Here is a 9,261-nt window from a genome sequence, read left to right as displayed (position 1 = left end):
AGCGTTAAAGCCTTTAATATGTCTTCAAATATAAATAAACATCTCGTTGATATTTTCAGTAGTAAATGGTAATAATAACAGCACATTTGAGCAATGCAATTGTAGTGGATAAAATGGTCAATTTTTCCGTGCAGTACTGTACGGATTATACGCTCCTCACCGGTTAAGAGTTTGGCCGAGAGTTGTCTCCTTCCTTTTCTGGCCTAGTGCTGTTCTTTTCTATATTGCGCCGGTTAAACTGAGGGTCACATCGCTACAGAAATTAAACGAAATATACACCTGTAATGATCAATTTTATAGTTTTTAAATTATCCCATCTCGAACACAAAAGTACATTATTTCCTCCCCAAATTTACAGGATGCATCAATATTTCAATAGTACAACGTTCCCTTATCCGCGGGGCGGCACGGATCCTATAACCAGCCTATGAAATACAATTTACGTTATTACTAGTGAAAAATATTTCGCATTTTCCCAATTACAATATAACTGTGAAAGAGTAAGATTATAGTAGTTTCGAGTTTAACAGCCAACTGTTTACCTCTATGCCAGTATAAAAAGCGTTAAATTGCAATTACCAATTTATCTGTTTCTAAACGGGCTCTGTTGCGTTCTATAATAAAACCAGTAATTTCCGCACTCGTCTTTGGTTTGAGTAATATCTTTTCACCTCCACCCCCAGCTCCTTTATCTCTCCGCCATTACCTTTTCGTTGTATAAGATTTGGGGATAATCCATGAACAATTCCCCACCGACCGTGTGCCACAACTTTTGGACAGTTACCATTTAAGATCGTATTAATGTTTTATTTAAAAAAATCATATAGCTACCTAAATATACATTAGAATTGTAGCAGCAGAGAGGGTGATCCAGCGTGCTAATCTAATTACGGATCAGAAACCGGCAAATAGTATAATTTGCTAAATCGCGTGATACATTTATCTGTTACCATTACAAAAATTTGGTTCCACATTGAGCACGCGATCTCTCCAATGCTTGAAAACACCTATTATATGAAGGGCAACGTTTACTGTTTGACCTTCAGGCAGAAATTTGTGAAGAGCGTTTAATGTTTTAATCAACACAGAATGTCGTGGATCGTCCTTGCCTTACATTATCCTTACAATCTTAACGACTCTCAACAAAGAGCTTTATGTCTTTCGTCCGGTTTCAGCAAAAGAACTTATCTCAGTTTTCCAATTTGGGTTTAGGTTCAATATCATTTATTATCATTGGCTTGACTGTTCCAGGCTGATCATATCGATAAAGTAACGAATAAAGCCTCAAAAAGTCTTGGCTTTCTAAAAGGGACTACTACTGATTTCCGGAATTCTTTCATTTTCATTTATTTATACAATACACTCATATGTGGGAAAATGTGGGAAAAGCAATAAAAAGGGTAGTAAAATATGAGCAGAGGTTGGGGAGACCGGAAAAAGGGGGAAATAAGGAAGGAAATATGGAGGAAGAAGTTAATGGAAATAGGGACAAAATGTAGATAATATGATAGAGAGAGGGCCGGAACCGGAAGAATTTAAAATTAAAGCAGGAGCAGGTGAGGGAGTGGTAAAGGGCACGGGCAAATGTAGGAGAATTGGTGAGGAATAGATGCAGAAAAATAATAAGAGGGAAGGATTTAAGAAAAATGGAGAGGTCTAAATATGTATTGGTTGTAAAAGGGATAATATGGAGGAACTGGCAGGGGGATTGTGTGCGAAGGTATTAGAAAGAGGGAGGGAAATCAATGTAAAAGCAAAATTTAGGACAGGGAATGAGAGTAGAGTATGCAGACAATGGAAAAATGAAGATGACGATGTAGGACATGTGAAAGACAGGAAGACAGCTTGAAGCATGTATTGTGAAAATGGTGGGATCTGGAAAGAATGCGAGTTGTTAAGAGAGGCTGAGGGTAGGCTGAGTCGTATAAAGATGATTTTAAGGAATAGGAAGGCAAAGTAGAACGTAGGGCAGGGAATAAGATGGACCAAAAAAAGGGTAAAGTAGAAATAGGTTTAAGATGTGAATAATGGATATAATTTTGATTAAAGAAAATTAAGGATTAATAAGAAAAGTTCTTGTTTTAAGTGTATTATTAGTTGTTTATATTTTTTAATTATAACTAAATGCTTCGATACACTCACAGTTCCACAGTTTACCTATTATAGCGTCATTTACCTAATCCTTCTATTCCGATAATCAATGTAATAAAGTGGAGGCGCTTCAAAGAAAGTTTTTGCACTATGTAGCATATGAAATTTCTCTACTGATGGCGTTTTTTAAAATTTGTTTTTGATTCATTGGTGTTTCAATTTAACATTTTCCTCAAAGTATAAATTGTGAACAAATCCCAAATTTGTTTGAGACTAGAAATGTGGTATACCTATTTCATAATCAAAGCGTTTTTCTTCAAATTAACAGTATACCCATTTACTACGTACCTATGTGCCTTTTTGTCCTCTCGCTCACCATTTGTATACGTTTGTGAGATAATCTTCCACCCGTTATTAAAACCATCGGATCTTTAAATGTCATTAATTTATATGTATTTTAATGGTTATTTTTATCAACTGATTAATCGTTATATCGTAACATTTGTGATACTGGGTCAACTAACTGATGTACCGTGCCTCAACTTAAAATTCTATTGCGATGCTTATTCATATTTTATTAATATCTTCTTTAAGTACAGCTCGACCAACGAATTTATAGCCGCGAGATGAGCACAAGCAGGAAAAAGCAGGAAAGCGAGTAGAGAGTACCCGATATGCTTTTCAGAACCTTCCTGGACTATATGCAGTCAGAGGAACAAATGAACCTGATTTCGATGCCGCCTGCGACATTGGTCATTTCATATTGCACTGATTTTACGCAGGTTGTTACATCCCTTCCACTTTTATCACTGCGCATACCTCTGTTGCGGCTACAGATAGTTTGGCTGAACTGTACATACCCAATAATTACAGTAATATAAACCTGATTTACAATTCGAATGTTTTTTTAATCAATTGTAAACGATTCCTTCCGCTACCTCGCAAAAATTGCATATCTTGTATAATGGAGTAAACACTCTTTTAAATAAATAAACGAATAAATAAATATTCCGATCTCCTTTATAATCATAAGCATTAAATTAATTAATTCTTGTGTTAATATTTAATAAAAACGATAGACAAGGTCGTTACAGTAACAAGATTAAACGAAGGAAAAGGAAAAAAATATGTAGTAAAAAATTATCAAATCAAATTAGTATGATGTCGTAACAGTTCAAAAACCGTTAACTGCAAATATCTAAACATAAAATGCTATTTTTATGCAAATTGTCAATATGAATGATTTTATTGAATGTATTCAACTTTTATAGTAGCAGCTTTCTTCAATTATCTTATTTTCGGTTTAGAAATATCGTTAATCATTACCTATAAAGCCTAGCGGAATGAAATACCCGCACGAATTGCAATATAAAAAGCATATATTTTTCAATTAATTGTTAAGAAACTCGGATTTATAAATGAAGCATTAGGCTATCTGTTTTCCAAGAGTTTCTTATAGATTTATAAAAAAAAAGAATTGTCTCTGTTTGAAAATAAAGTTAAAATCAGAAAAATAAGCAATTATGTCTATATCTGACTAGTCTCCTTTAAAATAATTTTAGAAAGTTTCTATATAAAACACACGGTAATGACCAATTTCATGGGATAACGTGCGAAAGAGCGGGTGATACAATTTTTACCAAGACGATGACCCAAATGAGTAGCCACAGTTTAATTGTCTATTTTCCGCACTGGTTGAAGCGTTAAAAATATTAAAACTTTACATATCATTCCATAAAAACCAAGATATAATTATTTATGTATAAATGCAGAATTATTCTATGTTGTAAACAATTGTTTGCAAAAATAAATATGAAAAGAAATTATTATTATTCATGAAAACAGAAGATATCCTGGGAAAAATAGTTTTTATTCTGTCAATCAACAAGAGCAGTGTAACATCGTAATTTTAACTGTTAATGCTTATTCCAATCACCGTGAAATTTTATTAAAATCTTAATTAAGAACACCATTTTTAACTATCACTAACTTTTGGTAATTTAATCGTAGCACAAAGTGTAAGTATCAATCCATAAAAACAGTTTCAGTTAGGAAACTCTACAAATTTTCCACTTTTTCATCAAAAGCCATATTGAAGGTATGAAGGTTCCTAATTAATGGTCTGCTAATAATGGAGAAGAAAACAGTTTACACAAGTTCTGTTTTAGTTGTTATCAAGAAACTTTTTTCCTTGCAAAACTATTTAGTTAAAACGGCATAATGAATACGATTGAATGTAGTTTAACTACTCTGTTACAATGCTCAATAAAAAAAGTAATTACAGATTGCTAGTCCTAAAAGATTACAATCGAATGGAGAGGATTGCGATTAAGTGTACAATTACGTATCCCAAAAATTATTTTTATATAGTTAGCTTTTAAAAGTATAGAACCCGATTTAATTTTGTCTAATCCTAAGAAGAACTGAAGGCATTTTATAAATTTCTAAAAGGTACTTCTTTTAATATGAAGTACCCTAGACAAAAATTTTCAGTCTTTCTCCAGTCTCTCAGAGTCTTTCAGCGTCTCTGAGAGCATCTCTCACAGTCTTTCAGTTATTGCCTAGGTGTTTTTATGGATCTCCCACAGTCTCTGTATGAGAGACTCGAACGATAAAATTGTTAATCAGAGATTCGAGTCTCTCACAGAGAGAATGAATGAATAAAACTGAAAAACTGAAGGACTCGAGTCTCTCGTTCAGAGACTGGTTACGAAATGAGGATTTCTCTATGAGCGACTCGAGTCTCTCGTTCAGAGACGCTAAACGGTTTTTTGACAGTCTCTCTCAGCGACACCAGAGAAACTCGATGAGAGACGGAGACTCGAGTCTCGCTTTCAGAGACTCTGAGAGACTGAACATTTTTATCTCGGGTAACATGTCTTCCCTTAACCAAATAGTAGCTACTTATTAATATTCAGTTCATTTTTGTATGAAATACTACAGAAATGAAGAATGGAAATGAGGTGTTAGTAGGTAATCACAAAATTATGTAAGCTAGAATTCCTCATTCATCCTAAAGTTCACAACATTTAGGCAACTGTCTTTGAGGAGACTACCAATAATCGTAAGGTCCTTACATGATAACTATGTATGTATGTATTAAATTTTCCTTTCAGAGATATGTTATCATTATACGCTGGCCTGTATAAACTTTTCTTTGTTATATTCGTCGATAAAATTGCAAAATTAAAAAAAAAAACAACTATATTCATCATTTGGTGTTTCAATTTAACATTTTCCTCAAAGTATAAATTGTGAACAAATCCCAAATTTGTTTGAGACTAGAAATGTGGTATACCTATTTCATAATCAAAGCGTTTTTCTTCAAATTAACAGTATACCCATTTACTACGTACCTATGTGCCTTTTTGTCCTCTCGCTCACCATTTGTATACGTTTGTGAGATAATCTTCCACCCGTTATTAAAACCATCGGATCTTTAAATGTCATTAATTTATATGTATTTTAATGGTTATTTTTATCAACTGATTAATCGTTATATCGTAACATTTGTGATACTGGGTCAACTAACTGATGTACCGTGCCTCAACTTAAAATTCTATTGCGATGCTTATTCATATTTTATTAATATCTTCTTTAAGTACAGCTCGACCAACGAATTTATAGCCGCGAGATGAGCACAAGCAGGAAAAAGCAGGAAAGCGAGTAGAGAGTACCCGATATGCTTTTCAGAACCTTCCTGGACTATATGCAGTCAGAGGAACAAATGAACCTGATTTCGATGCCGCCTGCGACATTGGTCATTTCATATTGCACTGATTTTACGCAGGTTGTTACATCCCTTCCACTTTTATCACTGCGCATACCTCTGTTGCGGCTACAGATAGTTTGGCTGAACTGTACATACCCAATAATTACAGTAATATAAACCTGATTTACAATTCGAATGTTTTTTTAATCAATTGTAAACGATTCCTTCCGCTACCTCGCAAAAATTGCATATCTTGTATAATGGAGTAAACACTCTTTTAAATAAATAAACGAATAAATAAATATTCCGATCTCCTTTATAATCATAAGCATTAAATTAATTAATTCTTGTGTTAATATTTAATAAAAACGATAGACAAGGTCGTTACAGTAACAAGATTAAACGAAGGAAAAGGAAAAAAATATGTAGTAAAAAATTATCAAATCAAATTAGTATGATGTCGTAACAGTTCAAAAACCGTTAACTGCAAATATCTAAACATAAAATGCTATTTTTATGCAAATTGTCAATATGAATGATTTTATTGAATGTATTCAACTTTTATAGTAGCAGCTTTCTTCAATTATCTTATTTTCGGTTTAGAAATATCGTTAATCATTACCTATAAAGCCTAGCGGAATGAAATACCCGCACGAATTGCAATATAAAAAGCATATATTTTTCAATTAATTGTTAAGAAACTCGGATTTATAAATGAAGCATTAGGCTATCTGTTTTCCAAGAGTTTCTTATAGATTTATAAAAAAAAAGAATTGTCTCTGTTTGAAAATAAAGTTAAAATCAGAAAAATAAGCAATTATGTCTATATCTGACTAGTCTCCTTTAAAATAATTTTAGAAAGTTTCTATATAAAACACACGGTAATGACCAATTTCATGGGATAACGTGCGAAAGAGCGGGTGATACAATTTTTACCAAGACGATGACCCAAATGAGTAGCCACAGTTTAATTGTCTATTTTCCGCACTGGTTGAAGCGTTAAAAATATTAAAACTTTACATATCATTCCATAAAAACCAAGATATAATTATTTATGTATAAATGCAGAATTATTCTATGTTGTAAACAATTGTTTGCAAAAATAAATATGAAAAGAAATTATTATTATTCATGAAAACAGAAGATATCCTGGGAAAAATAGTTTTTATTCTGTCAATCAACAAGAGCAGTGTAACATCGTAATTTTAACTGTTAATGCTTATTCCAATCACCGTGAAATTTTATTAAAATCTTAATTAAGAACACCATTTTTAACTATCACTAACTTTTGGTAATTTAATCGTAGCACAAAGTGTAAGTATCAATCCATAAAAACAGTTTCAGTTAGGAAACTCTACAAATTTTCCACTTTTTCATCAAAAGCCATATTGAAGGTATGAAGGTTCCTAATTAATGGTCTGCTAATAATGGAGAAGAAAACAGTTTACACAAGTTCTGTTTTAGTTGTTATCAAGAAACTTTTTTCCTTGCAAAACTATTTAGTTAAAACGGCATAATGAATACGATTGAATGTAGTTTAACTACTCTGTTACAATGCTCAATAAAAAAAGTAATTACAGATTGCTAGTCCTAAAAGATTACAATCGAATGGAGAGGATTGCGATTAAGTGTACAATTACGTATCCCAAAAATTATTTTTATATAGTTAGCTTTTAAAAGTATAGAACCCGATTTAATTTTGTCTAATCCTAAGAAGAACTGAAGGCATTTTATAAATTTCTAAAAGGTACTTCTTTTAATATGAAGTACCCTAGACAAAAATTTTCAGTCTTTCTCCAGTCTCTCAGAGTCTTTCAGCGTCTCTGAGAGCATCTCTCACAGTCTTTCAGTTATTGCCTAGGTGTTTTTATGGATCTCCCACAGTCTCTGTATGAGAGACTCGAACGATAAAATTGTTAATCAGAGATTCGAGTCTCTCACAGAGAGAATGAATGAATAAAACTGAAAAACTGAAGGACTCGAGTCTCTCGTTCAGAGACTGGTTACGAAATGAGGATTTCTCTATGAGCGACTCGAGTCTCTCGTTCAGAGACGCTAAACGGTTTTTTGACAGTCTCTCTCAGCGACACCAGAGAAACTCGATGAGAGACGGAGACTCGAGTCTCGCTTTCAGAGACTCTGAGAGACTGAACATTTTTATCTCGGGTAACATGTCTTCCCTTAACCAAATAGTAGCTACTTATTAATATTCAGTTCATTTTTGTATGAAATACTACAGAAATGAAGAATGGAAATGAGGTGTTAGTAGGTAATCACAAAATTATGTAAGCTAGAATTCCTCATTCATCCTAAAGTTCACAACATTTAGGCAACTGTCTTTGAGGAGACTACCAATAATCGTAAGGTCCTTACATGATAACTATGTATGTATGTATTAAATTTTCCTTTCAGAGATATGTTATCATTATACGCTGGCCTGTATAAACTTTTCTTTGTTATATTCGTCGATAAAATTGCAAAATTAAAAAAAAAAACAACTATATTCATCATTACTACTTATTTCAAAACAAACAGAAGTACAGACCTATTAACAATCATTTTAATGAAAAACAAAGTTACTTAATATTACTAGAAACATCTTTTTAAAATTTTTTGGCCGCTTCCAAACATATAAATGAATTTTCTTTTTGCTATTTCTAGAATGATTTTTTATCTGAATTTCAATTATTTCAAACAAAGTGCAATAAAAGTGCAGTACAGTAAAGTGCCTAATACTTAAAAAATGTACAGTTTATATTGTTTCAAGTTATTTGATTATATACATACAACGATTTACGTAATACGCTTAATTTTGTCCAAGTAAAAAATAGCAATCATTCATTCGAACACGATTTTTGTAAGTACCTAACTAGCTAATGGTGAATTGCTTTTGGAAAGAATTGGAAATTTTAATCACTTTCACTTTATAACATCTGAAACGGAATAATATACAACTTATATAAGATTTTAACAATTGTATTCTAAACACTTTTTGTCTATTCTTTATGTTGTTATCCGAGAAATAAAACATAACATTATCAACAATACAAAAAGTAACTATTAAGCTTTAATAAAATACGTTACTTCAGTTTAACGTTTTATCTATATAATAATTATTCGTCTAGATGGACTTACCTCGATTAGTAAGTTACTTAATTATTGTTTTTTTAAAGATTCCGGAAAACAACACTTGTGCGCACGTAATTTTACAAGAAAATCAAACGAGTTTTGAATTAATATTTTTTACAAAAAATTCCTTTGTCCTGTACCGTACCAACAGTAACGCTGTAGCTACGTTAACAGAAAACGAAAGCAACTGAAAACAAATTGGGAAGGGAATACAGACTAAGAACTGATAATACCTCCATGCCCCTCCATTAGGTTAGTACGTTTAAATACAATAGTTTATATCAATTTTATCGTAGTAATTTATAAAATATGCAAAAGGAGGTAAAACT

At 32.2% G+C, this 9,261-nt stretch overlaps 1 protein-coding gene across 1 annotated transcript in view; it reads right to left on the bottom strand.

Annotated features, from left to right (window-relative positions):
* The window catches only part of LOC112904141 (multidrug resistance-associated protein 4-like), a 42,156-nt gene extending 33,043 nt beyond the window's left edge, over positions 1–9,113 (bottom strand). Inside the window, exon 1 of the mRNA XM_025973470.1 lies at positions 8,939–9,113. The gene's annotated coding sequence lies outside the window, so the exon portion shown is untranslated. The remainder of the gene's footprint in view (positions 1–8,938) is intronic.
* Positions 9,114–9,261: the final 148 nt, after the last annotated feature.

This window comes from Agrilus planipennis, unplaced genomic scaffold, assembly GCF_000699045.2.
Source record: "Agrilus planipennis isolate EAB-ADULT unplaced genomic scaffold, Apla_2.0 scaffold85, whole genome shotgun sequence".
Lineage (NCBI taxonomy): Eukaryota > Metazoa > Arthropoda > Insecta > Coleoptera > Buprestidae > Agrilus > Agrilus planipennis.
Note: the sequence above shows the minus strand (reverse complement) of the source record. Positions and strands in the feature narration are given on the sequence as shown.